This window comes from Somniosus microcephalus, chromosome 17 (assembly GCF_052327205.1).
Source record: "Somniosus microcephalus isolate GS21.2 chromosome 17, FLI_Smic_1.0, whole genome shotgun sequence".
Lineage (NCBI taxonomy): Eukaryota > Metazoa > Chordata > Chondrichthyes > Squaliformes > Somniosidae > Somniosus > Somniosus microcephalus.
In genome coordinates this window covers 60,739,873-60,761,152 of record NC_141003.1, presented here as the reverse complement: position 1 = coordinate 60,761,152, position 21,280 = coordinate 60,739,873, and the positions used below count along the sequence as shown (strand labels likewise).

General features: G+C 45.5%; 1 protein-coding gene and 1 long non-coding RNA gene across 10 annotated transcripts in view; both read right to left on the bottom strand.

Moving 5' to 3' along the window:
* The window catches only part of dennd6b (DENN/MADD domain containing 6B), a 157,244-nt gene that overhangs the window by 31,540 nt on the left and 104,424 nt on the right, over positions 1–21,280 (bottom strand). The gene's annotated exons all lie outside the window — the stretch shown is intronic.
* On the bottom strand, positions 690–21,275 carry LOC147105763 (uncharacterized). Its single transcript, XR_015081582.1, has 3 exons — positions 21,081–21,275; positions 20,885–20,998; positions 690–775 (listed from the first exon to the last, which is right to left on the bottom strand). It is a non-coding gene; the product is annotated as an uncharacterized LOC147105763 (long non-coding RNA).

Genomic DNA, 21,280 nt, shown 5'->3' with positions numbered 1-21,280 from the left:
GAATTAATCACATATGAAACAATAGAACTGTAGTCCTGCAAAAGGTATCCAAGTTTACAGACTTGCCCTTCGGAATGTGCCACATTCCAACAGCTGGTAGATTCCATTCTGACAGACTGGTGTATTGTTGCATACATTGTTGAGATAGTCATTTTTAGTCAGACATGGGAAGAACGTTTCACCCGTCACTAATGTATTAACCTAGTTGAAAAAGCAGGGTAATGGTTAAGGCTAAAAAATAATATAATGGTATGGTTCAGGTTTTGTATTTGGATCAGGACCTGATCAACTGAAGGTAAATTCCATCATGTACTTGGTCTGCCCCATGGCCAAGTGTTCCTTGGTTATCCAGCAACAACGCCTCAGCATTAACTGACTTAACCCACAAAGTGAAGCCCAGTCAAGTAGTCTGATCAGCCCAGGCAGAAAATGCTTTTGAAAGGTTAAAGAATATCATGTATAAACTACGCACTCGCTTCTCCCAACAATTCTCAAGCTTTCATCCTCCATATCTATGCATCAGATAGAGACACCGGTAAGTAAAGTAAATCACCTTGTGGAGGGACAAGAATTGTTCACCTAAATTACAGGCTACTGCCACAAGAGATGGCTTACTCTAAAATTGAGAACGAATGTTTAATTGATGTCTGATGCTGCAGAGGCTACAGTCCTACTTACATGGAATTGCATTTAAGATGTATTCTGAGCACAATCCCTTAATGTGGTTAGAGTCGACTTGTGACAAAATGTACGTCTGTTGCGATGAAGCATCACCCTGGAAGGATACAACACTGTTATCCAACATTGCAGTGGTTCCCAAAACAGGGTGCTGACACGCTGTCACTTCAGGAGTAAGTGCAGATTCAATCCTCGCAAGTAATGCATTGGCATCACTCATGAGTATTGAATTTGAAAGTTACATGACAAAAATGAAGCCATTCTCTCCTGGTAGCTGTTCCTTCAAATCAGTTACAATAGATAAAGGGCCAAATCTTGCTGGAGTGGGGCATCTCATGTTAGTTAGACTTTATCCAGCACCCTTCAATTTGCAGCGCAACTTGCTGGGATTGTGAGCTGATAATGGTGTGGCGAGGGCAACAGGGCACCTGGGACCTTAGTGAATGACGGGACCAACAGCATATCTCCTTAATCAATGAGATTTAAAGATTGAGAAACAGAGGAACAACGGATAAGGAGAGTGAATTAGAGTCAAATCAGGTACAGAAAGAGAAATAAAGAGGGAAAGAGTTAGAAAGGAAAAGTAAGAATAAAACTTAAAAATTAGAAATTTAAAGTTTTGAAAATCTCTAACAATTTACTACATGCAGGAATGTGACTCACAGTTTAAATTGTTCCCTTTCTGGACCAGTGGGATTGATTGGCATTGCTTTAATAATTATCGCTTCGTTTAGAAGGTTAATCATTGTTAATTATGAGCCCTAACTTTCTGTGGCGAGTTTAATGGACAATTAATGTGCAAATCCAGCAAGTTCTTAAAAATAATGGGAAGGGTGAGGGCGACGGCGACATACTGTTTGTGCGAAACAAACTGCGGAGCAACGCAAGTCGAGCAGCAAGTTCTGGAGATTCGCAACTCGCGCTGTATCGCTAATCCCCTGAATTTTCTGGACAATTTGCGTATTAACAGTGTGTGTCGTGAATTCAGTTATTTTTCCAGGATTTGGCACAAAGAATTAAAAAAATCAGCTGCACCGTTCCAGCTTAAATCAATACAAATGCTGCACGCTTGTCTGATTCCACGGTTACAGGCATGAGACAGGTTTCAAGGCACATATTTCAAATATATACATGTTGTCTGATTGCTTCAGTTATCTGTATGACAGCCAATAATTTTTGAATCCGTGTCAATTATTCAGATCCAGCAAGCTTTGGCAAATTAGTTGAGGGGTATTTAAATGCCTGGATTTGTTTATTAAACAGAATTAGGAGAGGAGAGGAGAGGAGAGCTGAACCACAGGAGATCATTCGGCCCACTGTCTCTGTGCCGACTCTGGTAAAACAATCAAACTAATCCCACTGCCCTGCTCTCTCCCCACAGCCCTGCCTCAACCCCAAACTAATCCCACTGCTCTGCTCTTTCCCCACTGCCCTGCCTCAACCCCAAACTAATCCCAATGCCCTGCTCCCTCCCCACAGCCCTGCCTCAACCCCAAACTAATCCCACTGCCCTGCTCTCTCCCCACAGCCCTGCCTCAACCCCAAACTAATCCCACTGCCCTGCTCTCTCCCCATAGCCCTGCCTCAACCCCAAACTAATCCCACTGCCCTGCTCTCTCCCCATAGCCCTGCCTCAACCCCAAACTAATCCCACTGCCCTGCTCTCTCCCCATAGCCCTGCCTCAACCCCAAACTAATCCCACTGCCCTGCTCTCTCCCCATAGCCCTGCCTCAACCCCAAACTAATCCCACTGCCCTGCTCTCTCCCCATAGCCCTGCCTCAACCCCAAACTAATCCCACTGCCCTGCCTCAACCCCAAACTAATCCCACTGCTCTGCTCTGTCCCCACTGCCCTGCCTCAACCCCAAACTAATCCCACTGCTCTGCTCTCTCCCCACTGCCCTGCCTCAACCCCAAACTAATCCCACTGCCCTGCTCTCTCCCCATAGCTCTGCCTCAACCCCAAACTAATCCCACTGCCCTGCTCTCTCCCCACTGCCCTGCCTCAACCCCAAACTAATCCCACTGCCCTGCTCTCTCTCCATGGCCCTACCTCAACCCCAAACTAATCCTACTGCCCTGCTCTCTCCCCACTGCCCTGCCTCAACCCCAAACTAATCCCACTGCCCTGCTCTCTCCCCAGAGCCATGCCTCAACCCCAAACTAATCCCACTGCCCTGCTCTCTCCTCATAGCCCTGCCTCAACCCCAAACTAATACCACTGCTCTGCTCTCTCCTCATAGCCCTGTATCAATTCCAAACTAATCAGACTTCCCTGCTTTCTCCCCAGAGCCCTGTAACTTCCTCTGCTTCAAATATTTATCCAATTTTTCCTCAGAATAGTCTTTGCCTTGTAGGCTGGTTACTATGATAGGGAGTCACAAAGCAATGGAATGAAAGAAAGGACGAACAAACAAACTTTTTTTTGTGAAGTGTAGTCACTGTTAATAATGAGGAAACACAACAGTCTGTTTTAGTGATATTGGTTGAATGATAAATGTTGGCCAGAACATCAGGAAAACGGCCCTGCTCTGAATAGTGCCATGGGATCTTTTACATCACCTGACAGGGCAGCCGGAGCCTCGGTTTAACGGCTCACCTGAAATACAGCTTGGAGACCAGCACCCTCCACCCAGCAGAAACGGGCGGCAGAGTTAAAGCAGAGCTGGTAGACTTTCCACCCGTTTCCACTCCACGCTATTTTTCTAGGGCCTTCTGCTGGGAACATAGGCGTCCATCCAATCAGGCCAGAGTGACCAGCGAGGACGCTCTTCTCAGTAAAACCTGGCAGAATAGCAGAGGAGGCCCGAGGGGAAGCGGCCAGGAGTAAACCAGCAGGCTCCACAAAATAACGTGCATGTTTCCCAATCTCCTCCACCCCCGCCCCCGAAAATGCCCAGTCGGCCTCCAGAACCTACGCTAGTCCAGAGGAGGGAACTTCAGCCAGGCATCTGTTTAGCGCCTGCAGACATGGTAATGAGACCCTCTCACTGGCACTATCCGCTGGATGGCTGGTCTATAGTTAAAATCAACCCTAGTCTCCAAGACAGTGCAGCACTGCCTTGGTACTGCCCCTCCAACAGTGCAGCGCTCCCTCAGTACTGCCCCTCCGACAGTGCAGCACTGCCTTGGTACTGCCGCTCCAACAGTGCAGCGCTCCCTCAGTACTGCCCCTCCAACAGTGCAGCACTACCTTGGTACTGCCCCTCCGACAGTGCTGCGCTGAAGTGTCAGTCTAGATTCTGTGCTTCTAGAGTGGGGCTTGAACCTATGACATTCTGTCTCAGTGGCAACAGTGTGACCAGAGTCAAGGTTGACACCTTGTACTTTTGTTAATTATAATATATATTCACTGCAATAAATACCTTTTAAAGTGTATTGAGTAAAAGAAACAGGAATTTTATCTTGTTTGCTGCAATGTATACTTTCACATGTGAACAAAATGATTAGAAAAAATAGCAATTAGATGAAAATGCTCTCTTTAAATAAAACATGCTTAGCTATATTTTACAGCAAAAAGTGACAGAGGTTACAGGCAGCAGAAAATTATGTGGATGAGCTGAAGAAGTGCAGAGAATAGGAGGCTGATCAGGAGAGCATTGGAGCGATCGAGTCTGGAGTTACAAAGGCATGTAACGAAGGTTTCAGGAGCAGATGGGTAATATTCAAGGTAGAAGAAGGCAATCTTTGTGATGGAGAGGATATGGATTCAGCTGTTCATCAGCATTGTACAGGTCACTGAGGCTGTAAACAGTCTGGTTCAGCCTGAGATAGGGAGGGTAGAGTTGGTGCTTATGGAAGGGAATTTGTGGTGGTGGCCAAAGACAATGGTTGGATGTTTAGCTGCAGGAAATTATGGCATCCTATCAGAGAAATCTTCCATCTACCCATCATAGCATCGAACTGCCTTCAGTACCTTACCCAGAAGACCATTCCAAATATTGATCACTCTACATTAAGTACTCTTAAACCGGTGTATTACCAGTTTCTACCTATAACCCTTTGTCCTGCCGTCATGGTTTGATTGAAATGTAGTGCTCCAGATTAACCTTTCTCTATCTCACGATATAAGGTCCACTCTCATTCACCTCCTTCCAGGGATGAAGAGTCTAATTTCTTCTAACCTTTCCTCCTGTGACAATAGGGTTAAGACTTCTGAGACTTTTTTGCACCATGTTCAGAAAATGGCTCTTCACTCTTCTGCCTCAGTGATCAGAGCTGAATGCAAGATTCAAGGTGTGGCCTGGTCAGAGAACAATGGCCTTGGACTTGTATTATACAAATTGCAATATAGCTCAACATTCAGTCTGCTTTGTTTATTGCTAATCTTCAAAAACTGTTAAATATGAGTCCATCAGTACTCAGAGATCTATCAGCCTCTCCTCTCGAGAGTTCAACACCATTTATGTCCATCATTCTTCCCCTCAGTGTGCAACACCTTGGACTCATCTGTATTGAAATTCAACAGTCATAGACAGAGATACACAGACAGACAGACTTCCATTTATTTACAGCCAATGAGGTACTTTTGAAGTGTAGTCACTGTTATAATCTAAGAAAGACGGCAGCCAATTTCTGCACAGCACAAATACGCTTTGAGATAATAACTGAGAAGGACATAAGTATGACAAAGACCAGGCTAATAGATTGGAGAAAAGATGATTTTATGGGGCTGAGAATAGAACTTGGGAAAGTAAAATGGACAATAATATTGGCAAACAATAGAATAGAACAGCAATGGGAAACATTTAAAACGGTGTTCAACAGAGCCCAGGATAAATACATGTCGCTAAAAAACAAGAACAAGGTAAACACTAATGAGATACCATGGATGAGTAAAGACATGAGGGGAAAATTGAAGGTAAGGAAAGTGGCATACACTAAGTACAAGGACAGCAAGGGAGAGTATGACAAGGGAGAATACGAAGAGATTAGGAGAGAAGTCAAAAAACAATTAGGCTGGCAAAGAGGAACTATTAAATTAAATTATCAAGGAACATAAAACAAAATAGTAAAATAATCTACAGGCACATAAATAAAAAAAGGAAAGTCAGGATGGGAATAGGGCCTTTAAGGCATAGACAAGATAAAATCACAGGCAGCGATAGAGAAACGGCAGAAATTTTAAATAATTACTTTGCTTCATTATTTACCAGGGAGGCAGATCAGGTGGACATGACATCGGATGATGAGGTTAGAAATGAGATAACCGTATTTAAAATAAAGGGAGAAGAAATATTAAATAAACTAATCAAACGCAAAGAAGATAAAACCCCTAATCCAGATGGATTACATCCGTGCATTTTAAAAGAATCTAGAGAAGAGATTGCAGAGGCTTTACTACGCATATTTAATAATTCATTAGAAAAAGGTGTCGTGCCAGAGGACTGGCAGATAACTAACGTAATACCTATGTTTAAAAAGGGAGATAGAACATGTCCAGGGAACTGTAGACCAGTCAGCTTAAGATCGGTGGTAGGAAAAATAATGGAATCCCTACTAAAGGAGAAAATAGAAGAACATCTAGAAACCAAAAATATAATAATGAAGAGTCAGCATGGATTTCAAAATGGAAAGTCTTGCTTGATCAACCTCATTGAATTTTTTGAAGAAGTAACAGAGGGAGTAGAGAAGGGTAATGCAGTAGATGTAATTTTCCAAAAGGTCTTCGATAAGGTACCACATAATAGACTAATGCATAAGGTCAGAGAATGGGGAGTCAGGGGATAAGTAGCAGAATAGATAGCTAGCTGGATTCAAGACAGAAAGCAGAGAGTAGGGGTAAAGGGTAGCTATTCAGAGTGACAAAAGGTGGGAAGTGGTGTCCCACAAGGATCAGTGCTGGGACCAATGCTGTTCAAAATTTATATTAAAGATTTAGGGCTAGAAATTCAGTAAGGCCCTGCCAGCTTTGCGCCCAGTTACCGCCCAAAGAGGGCTTCTGTGCCAATAGAGGAGTTTGCGTTGATATTCAGCGCAGCGGTAATGGCGGCGGTAGCCGGTAGCGCTGCGCCGGCACCGATGACGTCATCGGTGTGCGCAGTGCCCCGGTTCCGCCCCGACCCCCATATTTAGTTGCGGCCGCCTCTTCCGCAGCGGCCGCAAACAACGTTCTGCAACCGTGGCCGTCCTGCAGCCTTAGTGGCGCTAGTTAAGGCGGAGGTGCGGCTGGCCGCTTTTTCGGCGGCCGCTTGCCCGCACCTCCTTCCCCGACCTCCTCCACCCCTCCCCCCGCGGCATTGCCGGCTGCTTTCCGCGAGCCCGGCACTTCTCCGTGGTGCCGGGCTCATTTGCCGGCACTATCAAGCGGCGATCTCCCCGTTGCAGGCACCTCCCCCTTAAGAGAAGGAGGAGGCCTGCAGTACCGCAGCCTGCCGCTCCGCAGCCTGCCGCTCCGCAGCGGGTGGCGCAGCGGCACCTACAGCGCTGAAATTCAGTTTCAGTGCCCCAAGCGGGGGCGGGCACACCCTGGAATAGCGCCCGGTTCCGACTTGGGGCGCAAAAACTGAATTTCTGACGGTCGCAACTGGCTCCGCGCGCAGCGCTAACTTTTGGGCGCAAGCGAGCTGACGGGGCCTTACTGAATTTCTAGGCCTTAGACTTTGGAATCAAAAACACAATTTCTAAATTTGCAGATGACACCAAATTAGAGGGGGGTGGGGGGAATAGACAAAACTGAGGAGGATTGGAACAAATTACAAGACATTAAATAAACTTGCAGAATGGGCATATAATTGGCAAATGAATTCCAACACAGAATAAATGTGAGGTACAGGTTGAGCGTCCAAAATCCGGAGTTCCAGAACGATTGGTGGCAGGGTCGTCCGGAATCCGGAACTCTGGATTTTGGATGCTCAACCTGTACTTCAAAAAGCCATTAACTTTTGTTGTTTTTTTTAAAAATCCTATGAAAAATGCGAGTGATGCAATAAAACGTTAGTGTTGTGTTTTATCCTCCTTAATCTGCACAGCTCCACTAAGTGTTTCCACCAGGCTGTGGCCACAGCACCACGCCGCCCTGGTGGCCTAGTGTGGGCCATCGGATGCTCTGCAGAGCTCGCAGTGTCCCTCCCCTTTAACAGAAGGGGAGGGGTGGAGAAACGCATCAGCGCTACGCGGAGCGGCCCAGGCATTTCCGGACTCGGAACGTGTTTCTAATGTCCGAAGTCCGGAAACGCCCGAGCCCAGGTTGCGATATTTCCGGACTTCGGACATAAGAAACACGTTCCAAAGTCCGGAAAAACACGAAAACCGGCTCAACCTCGGTCCCGAGGTTGCCGGATTCAGGACGCTCAACCTGTATTACATCTTGGTAAGAAATTACTTAGAAAATAAAAATCTAAATGATGTAGAAGAGCAAAGGGATCTCAGAGTACAAATACACAAATCACTAAAAGTAGCGACGCAGGTTAATAAGGCCATATAAAAAGCAAACCAAGCACCAGGGTTTATTTCTGGAGGGATAGAATTCAAAAGTAGAGAAGTTATGCTAAACTTGTACCGAACCTTGGTTAGACCACACTTGGAGTACCGCGCACAATTCAGCTCACCATATTATAAAAAGGATATAGAGAAACGGGAGAGGATGCAAGAAAGATCTTCAAGGATGATACTAGAAATGCGAGGGTATACCTATACGGAAAGGATGAACAGGCTGGGTTTCTTTTCTCTTGAAAAGAGAAGGCTGAGGGGTGACCCAAAAGGTCTTTAAAATTATGAAGACATGGTGAGAATGTTTCCACTTGTGGGGAAGAGCTAAACTAGAGACCATCAATATAAGATAGGCACCAAGAAATCAAATAGGGAATTCAGAAGAAACTTCTTTACCCAGAGAGTGGTGAGAATGTGGAACTCACAACCACAGGGAGTGGTTGAAGCGAACAGTATAGATACATTTAAGGTGAGGCTAGATAAGCATATGAGGGAGAAGGGAATAGAGGGTTACGCTGATAGAGTTAGATGAGGAAAGACGGGAGGAGGCTCAAGTGGAGCATAAATGCCAGTGTGGACTAGTTGGGCCAAATGGCCTGTTTCTGTGCCGTATATCCCATGTAATCCTATGTAAGCAAGCTCCCACCAACAGCAACGTGATAATGTCCAGATAATCTGTTTTAGTGAATGTTGGTTGAGGATAAATATTGGCCAGGATACCGGGGAAAACTCCCCTCCTCTTCAAGAGTGCCATGGGATCATTTACATCTACCTGGGAGGGCAGACGGAGCCTCGTTTTAATGTCTCCAACACTGCAGTACTCCCTCAGTACTGATCCTCCGACAGTGCAGCACTCCCTCAGTACTGACCCTCCGACAGTGCAGCACTCCCTCAGTACTGACCCTCCGACAGTGCAGCACTCCCTCAGTACTGACCCTCCGACAGTGCAGCACTACCTCAGTACTGACCCTCCGACAGTGCAGCACTCCCTCAGTACTGTCAGCCTAAATTTTGTGCTCAAGTCACTGGAGCTGGTCTTGAACCCACAACCTTCTGACTCAGAGGAGAGTGAGCCACAGCTGACACCTTGCTGCCCACTTGCAAATATTTACAGGCCCTTCCGTAACTCCTTGGCTACTTCATCAGACTCTACACAGCTATGCTTATTTTTACTTTCTCTCTCACCCACTCTAGCTGCTTTTTAAAAAATAATAATTTGTTTTGGAGGTTCCTGAATTCTTCTCAGTGATTTCATATCTTTCTCCCTACCAGATTTGTTGAGTTTGATTTTTAATTTATTTTGTTTTCTTTGTCTTATTTAGGGTCACATTTCTTTCATCCGTTCTTATAAGCCTGTGGCATTTTCTTATCCTGCTTACTCAGTGATATATTCTTAAAAGGTATTCCATTTTACCTCAGCAGAGGTTTCTTTTTAATACTACCCACCAGTTAATTTGCTTAAGCACCTCCCTCATGCCTATTAATGTTGTGTATCTGAGTATTAGATTATTCCAGAACAATAGATGAGCTATTTATTACACTACTGGGTGCATACTATAGGCCACCAAATGGTGAAGAGGAGATGGAAGAGCAAATTTACAGGCAAATTACAGAAAGATGCAAGAACCACAGAGTAGTGATAATGGGGGACTTCAATTATCCTAATATAGACTGGGATAGTAACAGTGAAATGTATACGAGAACTTTCTTGATGCTTCCAGTCCAATGAGGAAGGAAGCAGTGCTGGATCTAGTTTTGGGGAATGTAGTGGGCCAAGTGGAGCATGTTTCAGTGGGGAAGCATTTGGGGAACAGTGATCATAATACATTAGGTTTAGAATAGTTATGGAAAAGGACAAGGAACAATCAAGTGTAAAAATACTTAACTGGAGGAGGGCTAATATCAGTCAGTTGAAAAGGGATGTGGCCTAGGTGGATTGAATTCAAAAAATTGATAGGCAGAACAGTAATTGAACAATGGGAGGCCTTCAAAGAGGAGATGGTTCGGGTACAGAGTAGACACATTCCCACGAGGTGGAAAGGAAGGGGATCCAAAGCTAGAGGTCCCTGGAGGGCTAAAGGTATAGGGGGTTAAACTGGATAACCCCCGAAAACGGGCACAGGGATCGCAATGTGTGATTAACCCGCATCTGTTGCTTGTGCTGCCTGCTTATTTCCATGATTGCTTTGTGCGGCCAGTGCTCTCCGCATGTTCATTGGCTGCAGGCATCAGCAGGGGGCCCAGTATCGCGAGTGCCTAGCGCTACGTAAAGGCAGCCTGCATCTCTAAAAGGTGCTTGGAGTATTTTCAAAAGTGTGCTGTGGAAGATTCAACAATGGATGACCATAGTAGAGAGTGTGCACCAAGGTTTTCAGACACTGCACCGGAGGTCTTGGTAGAAGAGGCGGAACAGAGGAGAGATGTCCTGTATCCTCAGGGGGGCAGGAGGCCCTCCAGAGACATGCTCAGGAGGCAGTGGGAAAAGATATCAATGGAGGTCAATGCAATGAGTATAGCTGCAAGAACCTGGAGGCAGTGCAGGAAGAAGTTTACTGATCTCACACGAGTTGTCAAGGTCAGTGAGTTTATCTTCAAATGCCATATCCTACCCACTGCTCCACTAGCCTCATCCACTGCTCAATTCACGACACCCCCATCACCCATCTACCAACAATCTCTATCAATCAGGGCTCAACCCTACCATTCATATGCTTTACTCACTCTCACACACTTAGTACTGTTGCAAGCCTCAGACCCATATCTCACAGCTTGCACACACTGGCAGCTATTCAAACATGACAACCACATCACTAAAACATATTGCACAACACTCACCGACTTGTAGGAGAAGGTGGCACATAACAGGAGGCAGCAGGAATTAACTGAAAGGGGAGAAGCGCACGTGCATGTTTTAAACCCCATGGAGGAGACAGTGCTAGCCATCATGGTGAAGGGGCATTGCTGAGGCCGTGGCCACCGGCAGGGCTGAAAGTGATTGATAAAAAGGGTATCAGCATACCTAATCCTTCTTCTCTCATCCCACTTATCCCTCGTCCCTCAATCTCTTCTGACTGAGGAGCTGCAGATGATGTAAGCATGCACTTCTTACTTTCTCCTCTCCCCCCACCACAACCCAACACTTGTCCCTTTTTCACTTCAGATACTCAAGAACTAGAACCTGCCCAGGGAGTGGAGGAAGAGGATGAAAGTGAAGATGGAGACAACGTCACTCGCTCGCTAATAAGAGAGATATGCACATGGTGAGACACCGGACACAAATGCGCAGCAGCCAGGGTCGGGGAAAGGATAGCGCAGGTGCCAGATCGCTGAAGGGCGCGGTCGCATGCAATTTCTGCTGCTGAGGACTTATGATGGGCCAGGCTACAGGAGAAGGCTGCTGGGTGTACACACCCAAATGCTTGGTGCACTGGGAACCTTGCCAGAAAGTTTGCACTCAATGTCAAGGAGCATGGAGGAGTCCAGCACCAACTTGGCACAGGGCTTTGCTGACATGAGGCCCAAGCAAAGCAATGTGTGCGCAGACAATGGCACCCTACACCATGGGGAAGCCTGCAATCTGAGTGAACCCTCATGTTCACTCTGCCTGCTTGTCTCTGGCAAGAGGGAAGGAGATGAAGCTGTATAGACTGCCTCAGTGATCTCCCTTATGCAGCAGTGCACTGCAAACTGCGTGATGCTGCTCATCTCCAGCAACAGCCTAGAAGGAGCCAGACACATAAAAGGTCAGAGCCACAGTCGTCTTGACAGCCACAGTCAATGGGGTCCTTGCCCTACTCTGAGGTTGGTGTTGTGGCTGCAGCAGTTGGCAGATTTCAGTTTAATGAAGCGCAGATTTCTCAAGCATTGGTCGTCACTGAAATTCAGGTAAGAGAATTGCTCCCTAAACACCCTCTCTCAATATGGCTACCTGCTGAGTGCCCTCCTCCTCCTTCCTTTTCGAGTAGCTTGTCCTTCTCTGCATGGCCTCTCTTCATTCTCCCAGTCATGCTCAATTCCAAGAGGAAGGCCTACTAGGCCACGCATGTATGCAAGCAACTGGTTTCAGCGCGCGCCTTTAAGTCGCTGAAAAAGTACTTCAGCACCTGCCCTGTAGACTACTAAAACTTTATACAAGTATGGAAAAGCTCACCAAAATGCGTAGAGTTACACCAACAGCCAGAAGAAATACTCCAGCAACGAACCTTTAAGTACTCCCTTTAAATAGCGCTGGTGGAGGGTCTTCATGCCGTTTAAGTGCAAGCTGCAGCATGGAGCTCAAAAATGCCAGTTCTGGAGTCAGATCAGCATTGGACACTGATTGACGTCATGATCTGCCTGCTCTGCATGCTGCCGGCAGTCGTTAGGTGCACGCAAACCCCTTACAAATATGGAGTCGGAAGTGAGCGGGTGCGTCAGATGCCATTTTCGAACTTTAGGAGAGCTCATAGCGCCCAAAAAACAGGCGCTACAGAGCCTAATTTCTCCCCCAGAGATTAAAACGAAACAGAGAAAGAAGACTTTTGATAAATGCAAGGTTCATAATAAAGTAGAAAACCAAGCTGAAAACAGAAAGTACTGAGCAATCTAAAAAAGGGAATAAGAGTGACAACGAAAAAGTACGAGACTAGATTAGTGGCTAATATAAAAGGGAATCCAAGAGTCTTTTATAAACATACTAGCTGGGGAGCCCCGCGTTGCGAGGGCAATTTTGGGGCGCTTGGTCTCCCTGCCCCTGTGTGTCCCCCCTCTCCCTGTCATGTCCTCTCCCTGTCCTATCCCTCCCTCCCCTCCCCTCTCTCCCTCCCCTCCTCTCCCTCCCTCCACTCCCCTCTGTCCCTCTCTCCGGCCCCTCCCCCTGCCTAGCGCCTGAGGTCCGGTGCCGTTGTGATAGCAATTTCCCGAGGCTCTCCCCCCCCCTATTAAATTGTTATTTAATTCCCTAACACATCATTAAAATATTTACCTTAGTTCCCTAACACACAAAGTGTGGGGGAAAAAATTGTGAAAAATCAAGATGGCGGCCACTCACCTCAGTTCAGAAGGATAAGGCCCGCCCACACACGCACCGATTGGTCGACCGGTCAGGTCACCAAAGCGTAGGATTGGTCAATCGTCGAGTCACTCGACACTCAACTGTAGGAAGGAACCCGCCGTCCGATTGGTGGACCTCGACGTCACACGGTCGCTAATGAGATGCTAATAAGCGGAACGCTGAACGTTTTTGGGATACTGCGGGCGGGATTTTTGTCTGGCCGAAACATAAATACGCCTATGACCGGTCCGGAATCGCAAGCTTTCTTTTGAGGCGACGCGCGCGTCGGTACGCTCTGTAACTTTCAAACGTATAGAGAACGGACAGACAGACATCGGGACAGACAGACAGAAGAGCCGCTTTATATATATAGATAGATACAGATAGTAAAAGGGCAGTCAAAGGAAGGGTGGGGCCGATTGAGGACCAAAAAGGACATCATCTTGTGCAGGCAGAGGGCATAACTGAGGTACTAAATAAGTATTTTGCACCTGTCTTCATTAAAGGAGAGAATGCTGCCAACGTAGCAGTGAAGGAGGAGGCAGTAGCGATATTGGATAGGATAAAAATAGATAAAGAGGAGGTACTGAAAAGGTTGGCAGTCCTCAAAGTAGAAAAGTCACCCAGTCTGAATGGAATGCACCCTAGGTGACTGAGGGAAGTAAGGGTGGAAATTGCAGAGCCTCTGGCCACAATCTTCCAATCCTCCCTGGATATGGAGTGGTGCCAGAGGACTGGAGGATTTCAAACGTTACACCCCTGTTTAAAAAAGGGGAGAGAAATAAACTCGTCAATTACAGGCCAGTCAGCCTAATGGCAGTGGTTGGGAAACTTTTACAGACAATGATCCGGGACAAAATTAATTGGCTCTTAGAAAAGTATGGGCTAACTAATGAAGGTCAGCACGGATTTTCTAAAGGCAAATCATGTTTGACTAACTTGATTGAGTTCTTTGATGAAGTACCATATAATAGACTTGTTAGTAAAATTAAAGCCCATGGGATTAAAAGGGACAGTGGCAGCAGTGGGGAACGGTTGTTTTTCAGACTGGAGGGGAGTATACAGTGGTGCTCCCTAGTGATCAAAATTAGGATCAATGCTCTTTTTAATACATATTAATGACCTGGACTTGTGTACACTGGGCATAATTTCAAAGTTTAAAGAGGACACCAAACTCAGAAATGTAGTAAACACTGAGGAGGAGAGTAACAGACTGGTGAAACGGGCAGACACATGGCAGATGCAATTTAACGCAGAGAAGTGTAAAGAGATTAATTTTGGTCAGAAGATTGAGGAGAGACAATATAAATTAAATCATACAATTTTAAAGAGGGTGCAGGAACAGAGACACCTGGGGGTGCATGTACACAAATCTTTGAATGTGGCAGGACAAGTTGATAAGGCTGTTAAAAGTATATGGGATCCTTGGCTTTATAAACAGAGGCATAGAGTACAAAGACAAGGAAGTTATATTAAACCTTTAGAAATCACTGGTTGGGCCCCAGCTGGAGTACTGGGCACAATCTTGCCAGCCCTGGGGAGGCAGGTATGGAGGCGGGACTGCCGGGAAAATGGCAGAATTTGGGGGCAAGTGCCCAACCTGCCTCCATGCCATCTTGCCTGGAAGCGGGTAGCCGACCTGCGCCGGATCTCATCTCCTTGGAGGCGGGAAGGGAATTAGTGTCACTTAACTGCCTGTTAACAGGTAGTTAACAGGCAGATAAGAGGATTATCTCCATTTTGCCCACACAAGTGCAGGCTTCCGGAAGGCTCCAAACCCCGCCAGGGTCACCGAGGCGAGCAGTGGGTCTGCGGGGGTCGAAGGGGTGCAAAAGTGCACTGTGAAGGTAAGTGATGGGTGCAAGTGTGGATAGGTGAGTATGAGGTGAGTGGAAAGTGTTAGTAAAAGTTTACTTACCTTTGTTTCTTCCTGCCGGCTTCAAGAGTTGGGTATGCAGAGAGTTTCGCACCTCCACGGCAGAGATGACAGATGCAAAAGAAAGAGGTTTGATGAGATCTTGAATTCAAGAACTCATTAAAACTACAGAGAACGTCAGTGTTTGACAGCTTCACAAACGATGACAAATTTTTGACAGATAAAACGTCATACGCTGACGTTCTCTGTAACCGGTTTTCCCTTAATTGGCTTGCGAAGCCCGCTGGGAATCAAGGGAAAATAGCGTGGGTTGGCCAGAAGTTGATGGAGGTGGAACTGAAACCTGAAAAGTGGGAGCCCCGCCTCCAAAAGCTCCCCATTGGCAAAATCCAGCTAATTGTCTCCAAATCTGAACACCAAACTTTAGAAAGAAACCCTTGGAGAGGGTGCAGAAAAGATTTACTAAAGTGGTACCAGAGATGAAGGATTTCAGTTATGTGGAGAGACTGGAGAAGCTGTGGTTGTTCTCTGTTACATTGTTATAGTATCACATCGTTAAGTGGAACTACTTTGGTATGGTGTAGTTATATTGCTATGTGGCACACTGTGCACAGGCAGTGCACAGTGCAGCGTCGGACATCTTGTATCACTCCGCACCATGCGGCAGCACTGTAACAAAAGCAAGAATACAGCTAAGTAAAAAGCACTAACTAAAATGAACTAAAAGTGTCTGTAAAATATATAGTATAAGAACACAAGGAGACACAACATGGTGGCAGCGGTATAAGTGAGTACAAATTCTGCTATACGAACTACGAATAAGACGAAAAGTGATTTTATGAGCTGATTGTGAGTGCCGGTGTCTGCGGTGATTGAAAGTGAATCGTACGGGAAACTAAAATGACGGCTGCCGCTGCACTGACTGTGCAAATGCAACCCCTCATGAACTGGGAAGCCGACGATATAGTAGAAGCATTCCGCAAGTTCAAACAGAAATGTGAGCTTACATTCAAAAGCTTCCTGAAGGATACTACCAACAAGGAAAAGGTTAGTTACATTCTGTTGTGGACTGGAGAAAAAGGCCTAGATTTGTATAATAGCTGAAGTTTGACTGAAGAGGAAAAGGAAAACCCAGCGACAATTTTTGATAAATTCAGCAACCATCTAGAGCCTAAATCCAATCACCGTATACACAGATACAAATTCCAGAGTCTAAGACAGGAACCCGGTGAGTCAGCTGACAATTTCCTGACAAGGCTGAGAAATGAAGCCAGCAAGTGTAAATTTAAGGAAATGGAGGAAAGGCTTGTGGACCAGCTAATATGGGGGTCAGCGCAGGTAGAGGTACAAAAAGCCCTGATAGGAAAAGAAAAGCTCAGAATAACAGAAGCTATAGATACTGCAAGAGCTCATGAAGCCATGAAGCAGCAAATGAAAACGCTGATTTCTCAAACGGCTGACATGCGGACGGCTTCTGAGATGGACAACAAAGTGGATGCAGTGAGAGAAAAGTACAACACACAAAGACATGCACATGACAACGGGGGAAACATGTGCAGAAATTGTGGAAGACCGCACGATTACACAGACAAGAGGAAATGTCCAGCATATGGAACAAGCTGCAATGCATGTGGCAAACTAAACCACTGGGAAAAGAGGTGTAGAACGAAGAAAGGAGGAACATACATCAAAAACAAAGGCAGACAGCAGAACCAGAGAAAGAAACACAATATCCGTGCCATGGATGAGCACGATGATGATGATGATCACGACAATGCACTAAACATCGAAACCATAAAGATACAGCTTCACGAGATGTCCAAAGCGGAAAATACTCCGAGGAGAGAATTGCACACCATCATCCAAATTTAAAAAAAAGGTCAAAGGTCAGCCCACAACCATCAACTTAAAGTTGAAGCTGGACACAGGGGCTCAGAGCAACATTCTCCCATTGAGACTGTACCAGCAGATCTTTCCCGAAAACCTGAGAGAAGATGGCTACCCGAAAAGCGGTTGTTTAAAGGCAAGTAATGTCACGCTGACAGCATACGAGGGGAGTGAGATTAAACAACTCGGAATAACCTTTATCAAAGGGACACATAAAAGAAAGAACATCAACTGCATGTTCTATGTCACCGACACTGAGGGGCCAGCGATCCTGGGATTAAACAGCTGCGAGAAGTTGAGATTGATCTCAGTGCATCACGAGCTGACGGAAACGTCACTGAAGATAGACAGCAACACCCCACTGGAGAACCGCCCACAAATCAAGAGTAAAAAAGACTTGATAGACATGTATCCGGAATGTTTCGATGATACAGTGGGATATTTCGGAGATTTCCAATACCACATCACCATCGATCCAGAGGTAAAGCCCGTTATCCATGCTCCACGAAAAGTACCCATCGAGCTGAAGACAAAGCTTGAAAGAGAGCTAAAGGAGATGGAAGAAAAGGGAGTGATCGTAAAGGTCACTGAACCCACAGACTGGGTAAACTCAACTACGGTACGATAAAAGCCAAACGGGCATCTCAGAATATGTTTGGACTCCAAAGATCTAAACCAGGCGATAAAGAGGGACCACTATCCCACCCCAACGCTAGAGGAGATTACGCCATCACTGGCAGGAGCCAAGGTTTTCTCAAAACTAGATGCCAGAAATGGATATTGGAACATGAAGTTGGATGAGGAATCAACAACATTCAACACACCATTTGGGCGTTACAAATTCCTGCGGCTACCACTCGGGCTAAAGGTCAGTCAAGATATCTTTCAACAGAAAATAGATGAGACATAGAGGCTGTGAAGGAGCTATAGGAATAGCTGATGATATTCAGATCTAGAGAGCAGATTAAAGAGACCATGACATGCACCTACATGAGGCCATGGAGAGTACCAGGAAGACTGGCATCAAGTTAAATGTAGATAAGTGCATAGTTAAAGTCAAGGAATGGCAATTCTTCGGTATGATTTATACACCAGAGGGAGTCAAGCCAAATCCAGAGAAGATTGCGGCGATTGCTGAAATGAAACCACCCAAAGACAAGAAAGAGCTGAGGAGTTACCTCGGCTTGGTCCAATGCATGAGTTCTTTCATCCCACACATGTCGGAACAGACAACAAATCTCAGAGAGCTATTGAAAGAAGACGCCGAATACCAGTGGTCTGAATCACACGAAAGGAATTTCAAACAACTTAAAGAACTGTTGTGCAAAGAAACAAGTCTGTCATATTATGACAGAAGAAAACCAGTCACTCTGCAAGTAGACGCTTCTACCAGAGGACTACGGGCAGCTCTGGTGCAGGAAGGAAAGCCGATAGCTTTCGCATCAAAGGCCTTGACGTCAGCCGAGACGAGATACGCCAACATAGAAAGAGAACTATTAGCAGTAGTGTACGGATGTGAGAAATTCCATACATACCTATATGGCAGGCGATTTACAATAGAGAGTGACCATCATCCACTAGAACAGATCTATAAGAAGAATCTGTGCAAAGCGCCTGCAAGACTGCAAAGACTACTTCTAAGGATCCAAAGCTATGACTTCACGCTTAAATATAAGCCAGGAAAGGAAATGGTGCTAGCAGATGCGTTGTCTCGATTGTCACCATATGAGAAACACGAGGTGGAGGGCCTAACAGTAAAAATCCACCACCTAGTGAATGTTACCCCTACAAAGCTCAGTCAAATCAGAGATGAGACTAGCAAAGATGAGGAGTTGCAACTACTCACACAACAAGTAATACAGGGGTGGCCAGAGAGAATCCAGCAGGTACAGGCGACAATTCGTCAATACTGGACGATTAAAGACGATATTGCAGTAGAAGACGGTATTCTCCTTGCTGGATCGAGGATCATCGTGCCAAAGACGATGCAGACACAACTTCTCCATCTCAAACATGAAGGCCACATGGGAATGGAGAAATGCAAGCTGAGCGCCAGATCAGCTGTATGCTGGATAGGCATGTACAAAAGTATCGAACAGATGGTCTCTGCATGCGGTATATGCCAGAAATACAGAAATGCACAACAGAAAGAGGAGATGATACCTAGTGAAATACCGTCAAGACCATGGCACACTGTTGGGGCAGATCTCTTCATGCGCAATCAAGAATGGTATCTCATAGTGGTAGATTACTATTCCAAGTTTCCTTTTGTGAGAATAATGAAAGACTTGAGAGCCACAACTACCATCAGGATTGCAAAGAGCTTATTTGCTGAACAAAGAATCCCGGAAAAGGTAATCTGTGACAATGGAACCCAGTTCACATCGAGTGAATTCAGAGCTCTGGCAGAAAAGTATGGGTTCAAAATAGTAACCTCATCCCCACATTTCCCAAGGGGACACGGGTTCATCGAAAGACAGATCCAGACTGTCAAGAGAACTCTCATCAAAAGTAGTGAGATGGAGGAAGACCAAGACCTTGCCCTCCTATCACTCAGATCAACACCACTGAAAGCAGACATGAAATCACCTGCGGAATTGCTGAATGGGAGGAAGTTTAAGACTACACTACCAGCAAAAATACATCCTCCCCAGGACCAGGAGGACTTCAGACAAAAGCTGGCAGAAGCACAAATTGTAGGAAGCAAACATTATGATAAACATGCAAAGACGCTACCAGAATTGCTGAATGGACAATTAGTGCATGTGCAAGACCCGGTGTTGAAAACCTGGAATCCAGCCAAGGTCATTGGAAAAGCTGATACTCCAAGATCCTACTTCGTAGAGACTGAACCTGGTAACCAATACAGACGGAACAGAGTCCACATCAGACCTTCACCTGAACTGGATAAGCAGCAGACAACATCAGCAACACTGACAACACCAGCTACCACAAGCAGTACAACACCAGAAACAAGCGCTACAAATCAAACAACCACGAACATGCACACTCCAACTCCAAAGGCGACAGCAACAACAACAAAGAGAGCGGAACACACCAAAACACCGCAGAGAGGAATGGTCACCACCAAATCCACAAGATGGAGGGACAACATCCAACCACCTGAGCGATATCGCGAATAAAAAAAAACTCACGATTCTTTGTAGTTGATAATAATAGTTTAGATATATTTGTTAATTTAAATTGTTAAATTTCATGTTTTAGTTTTTTGAGAAAGAGGGATGTTACATTGTTATAGTATCACATCGTTAAATGGAACTACTTTGGTATGGAACTACTTTGGTATGGTGTAGTTATATTGCTATGTGGGCAGCGTCGGACATCTTGTATCACTCCGCACCATGCGGCAGCACTGTAACAAAAGCAAGAATACAGCTAAGTAAAAAGCACTAACTAAAATGAACTAAAAGTGTCTGTAAAATATATAGTATAAGAACACAAGGAGACACAACATTCTCCTTGGAGCAGAGATGGTTAAAAGGAGATTTGACAGAGACATTCAAAATCATGAACGGTTTTGATAGAGTAAATAAGGGGAAACTGTTTTCAGTGGCAGAAGGATCAGTAACCAGAGGACACAGATTTAAGGTGATTGGCAAAAAAAAGAAGGCGGTATGAGAGGAAAAGAATTACGCAGTGAGTTGTTATGATCTGGAATGCACTGCCTGAAAGGTTGGTGGAAGCAGCTTCAATGGTAACTTTCAAAAGGGAACTAGATAAATACTTGAAGGGGAAAAATTTACAGGGCTATGGGGAAAAAGCAGGGGAGTGGGACTAATTGGATAGCTCTACCAAAGAGCCCGCACAGACACAATGGGCAGAATGGCCTCCTTCGGTGCTGTATCATTCTATGATTCTATGTCAAATGTGATAATTTTATGGTCGCTATCATCTAGAGGTGTCACTATGTCAATTGTTAGAATGCTATCTGGCTCATTTGTCACTAGATGCCAGTTACCTCTCACTGCATTTCTAAAGCACTGGAAAAGAAAGCAATCTCCTGCCAAATCTGTCTTCTGTGAGTCCTACTTTCCAACTCTCTTGTTTCCTGTTGGTTCAATTACCAGATCTCCTAAAGAGAAAGCAGACAGATCAGAGAGGGGTCCGGGAGATAAAAGGATAGTGTTTGCCTCACTGCACTACCCAGTCCTTACCAGAAAGAGATCTTCAGCTACTGCATCTGGACTGGATTTGAACTCAAGTTTGAGAAATAAAAGAGCAGTGTCTGGCAGTTTGTGCCACTCCATTTTAATTGCCAGAGACTCCTGACAACACAAAGTGATCCATTTATAGTTCAATAAGTTGCAGGGCATGACTTGAGAAGGATCCCAAAGTGAATGTCAGACCTCCAGTA